Here is a 3678-nt window from a genome sequence, read left to right as displayed (position 1 = left end):
TGCTTGAAGCTCCCTCTCAGTCCGTCCCTGGGGCTGAGGGCCCTCGAGCTCTTTGGCAGAGCTGTTTTCTGAAGAATCCAAAGAAGTTAGAAGCCAAAGTGATGTTACCCACGGTAAGGATTTGAAGAGTAAAATCAAGTTATAAACTTTATTTTTACAAACATATCAATTTATCATTCGTTGACCCTGGTGCCATTTTGGACTGTCCAGGAGATCCTCTCAGGCTCAACTGGAGAAGAAAGTTCAGTATACTTGACGGGGCCGTGAGGTCGAGGCTAAAAGAGAGGCTGAGTTTCAGGGAGAAAGTGTGTGTCCCGCGGGCGCTGCAACAAATCACTGCAAACTCTGTGACCCTTGTGATGACACCAGGCCCACCCAGATGACCCAGGATGACCCCCCAGTTGGAGAGGATCCAAACTGTAGAGGGAGGTGGAAACCGGCAGGAGGGCTCAGACGATGGGACAGATGTGCTGGTGCCGGCTGCCCCTTGGCAAACACCGGGAGCCACGCTGCACCCAGGGGGGCAGGTGGTCTCAGGAGCCCTGACAGGAGACCTTCAGAAGGAAGATGGGGGGAAGGAGATGTCCCCTCTTCCTGCACCACTGCTGCCAATGGGCCTGATTCCAGGAGGGAGGAGTGGGGAGAGGGGGTGTCTCTTAAATAATGACAGGAGTTGAGAAGGACGGGGGGTGAGAGATGGAGACAGGGTGTACGGCCTCCTAACTCACGCAGCCGTGTAACAAATCACCACCGGCTCAGTAGTTTTAAAAGAACACAAATGGACCATCTCATGGGCCCCGTGGTTAGTGGTCTGGGCACAGCCCAGCTGGTCTCCCTCGGGTCTCGCAGGCCGGAAACAGCCTGTCGGCCTGTGCAGTCCGACGCTGGGGGCCCTCTTCCAGACTCACTGCTTCTTGGTGGGGTTCAGATCCTGGCTGTTGTGGGGCTGGGGTCCCCTCTTGTGCCTGGCCACCCTCCATGGGCAGTTCCTAGAAGGCCAGCAGGAGAAATCTCCATTTGATTTACCTGAAGTCAACTGCCTTGGGACCTTAGTTACCCTGCAGAGTCCCAGGAGTGGTGTCCCAGCCGATCCACACTCAGGGGAGGGATCGGTATGAATTAAAGAAATGCCCCGTTCTGCCTGTGAGAAGGACCATGGGGCTGCAAAGGGAGGGAGGCTCACAGCTCCCCGCCCCAGGGGGTGGACGTGTGCTGGGGAGCAGACACACAGCCACGGGGAGGGGGAGGGGCGTCCAGCGCTGCCAGAGACGGTGCAGACGGGGAGCCGCTGGCATAAATCCCAGCTTCTCTCTTTTAATCTAAAGCGTCTGAATGTGTACAATTCTAAGAATTGTGACAAACACACACCCACGTGACCCACACACCATCAAGATAGACGACACCTCCATTATCCGGAAAGTTCCCTGTGCCCTTCCCGCCACCGACCTACCGCCTCCGATCAGCTTTCCCACCCTCGAGCTTCCACAGACGGAACCACGCAGCACGTGTGAGTCTGGCGTCTTTCACTCGGCACGATGTGTTTGAAGCTCACACGTGCTCTGTGGTGTCATGCGTGGAGTTCGTGGCGTGGATGGGCCTTGGCTTGCCGTCCTTTCTCCTGTGGACAGAAGAACATTCTCCCCGAGTCTTTGGTTGGCACAGGGTGGTGTGGCGGGCCGTGAGGAAAGAGTGAGGGATTCCAGGGTCCCGCAGGGGCTCTAACGCCACCTCCCACCGCCCCTCGCCACACGCCCCCCCCGAGCGCGGGCGGCGGCTCGTCCTGGCTCACCTTGCTCCCCAAGCGGCCATCCAGGCTTCACTGGAGGAGGGCGTCTCAGTCTCTGGGGACCATAAGTGTCATCATCCCCGCAGCTGAAAGACAGAGGAGCAGCTGAACTTAAAATCCTGCCCCGGGAGGGCATCACTTCCTTTAGACCGCAGCTGCTGGGCCAGCAGTCGGGATGGCGAGTGGAGGCGCCCAGGGCAGGGCTGGCGCGCGGGTGTCGATCAGTGAGCTGCGTGGTCAACAGCCCTCGGACCTACAGCCTCCTGCCGGCCCTCAAAAATCATGGATGGAAAAGGGCTCCTTCTTGCACATTCTTAGCATCAAAAACGCATCATAAAGACCAAATACTGGCTGCAGCAATCAACGTGAAGGTGATCGACTCTTCCATGAAAAACAAAGACCATCAGACAGGGTTAAATGCCCCTGAAGGCCATGTTCAGAACGCACACCAGGACAGCGTGTCTGGAGTTTGAAAGCAAAAGGACGACAAAAAAATAATCACAAAACACAAACCAAGGCAGGTGAGGCCGAAGCCCTTCTGCCGTCCGGGCAGGACCCCGTGGAGGCCGCAGCCCCGAGGTCGATTTCACAAACATCCGGGCCTCTGAACCCACTCGGAGGGATTGCGGGGCTGGGTCAGAATAAAGGCATCCCGGAGATGGGCTGCGTGTGCGCTGTCTGCCCCGTGCGACGGATCCCAGGCAGCTTCCAGGTGGGGCTGGCAGGGGGCCTCCGAGCGCCCCTGGGATCCCACTGCAAGGACCAGGCTTCCTGGGACGGGCAGCCAGGAGAGACGCCGGGTGCCACCCCTGGCAGTGCGGGTCAGGACAAATAGGGGGGCGGCCGGCCCCCTGAGGGTGTCCTGCACCCCCGGCCAACCCGGTGCCCTGTACCTCCAGCTGTGCACAGAAGGGAGCCAACAGGGCCCAGGCAAGAGCGGGATCCTGACCCACCGACAGGAGCCGGGTAACTGGCTTTGCACTCGTTTGCGGGACTTCACATGATGGTCTGGAACGCTTCCTTTACAAACTTGGAAGGGGTGTGGGCGCGTGGGCTGGAGGTTCCCTCACAGCAGTTTGCAAAGAATGACAGCGATGCTTGTCCTTACCTGGCCTTGGCTGGGAAGCGAGGAGAGGCGCTTGAGGCCCGTCCCAGCCAGGGACTCCAGTTAGAGAGGCGAGTCACAGATTAAAGGCACGATCCTCTTAAAGGGGAAGTTTCTGATTTCTCACTGTCCTTCAGGAAGAGGTCCCTGGGGTGACCACCTCCAGGCGGGGTGGGGAGGCCTGCGAGTGGGGGGAGCCCCCAGACCCATGCCTCGGCCCCCCGACCTGGGCTCAGACCCGGGATCCCCAGGAGGGAGCCTGAGCCTGGTGGGGGCTGCGGGGGTCCTGCAGAGGCTCCTGGAGCCCCGGCGCCTCCTCCCTGACCAGGCTTGCTCCCCTAAAGCTGCCCTTTCCTGCAAGCCCTCAGCCTCCCTTCCGCGGCCACGTCCGGGGGCTCGAGCTGCCTTGGCCCCAAACGGAGAAGCGTGTGATGTGAGGGGGTGAGGCCTCGGGTGGCTGCGTCCCTGTTACGAGCCCAATTTGCGGCTGAGGGCACTGAGGTGAAGGTGACTGGCTCAAGGTCACACCGCTGAGGGGTCACCCCTCAGGCCAGGCTCCTTCTGGTGACAGCGGGGCAGTGGACACTTACCGCCAGCAGCTGTTGGGTTCCTATGGAGCTGTGTGACATCAGGCAGGGGCTGAGCCCCTAGGGAGACTCCTGACCCCTCCTCTACATGGGTGCCGCTCCCCCCAGAGTCCCCGCGGCCTGGTGCTCGGCTCTCACGGCCCCGTTGCGTGAGGGGTTGGGGTGGGGTGCCGTCGCCCCGCGGGGGGCCCCACCCAAGG

The sequence above is a fragment of the Neophocaena asiaeorientalis genome, unplaced genomic scaffold (genome assembly GCF_003031525.2).
Source record: "Neophocaena asiaeorientalis asiaeorientalis breed wild unplaced genomic scaffold, Neophocaena_asiaeorientalis_V1.1 scaffold45, whole genome shotgun sequence".
NCBI classification, from domain to species: domain Eukaryota; kingdom Metazoa; phylum Chordata; class Mammalia; order Artiodactyla; family Phocoenidae; genus Neophocaena; species Neophocaena asiaeorientalis.
The sequence above is the reverse complement of the archived record's forward strand: the minus strand, read 5'-3'. Positions refer to the sequence as shown.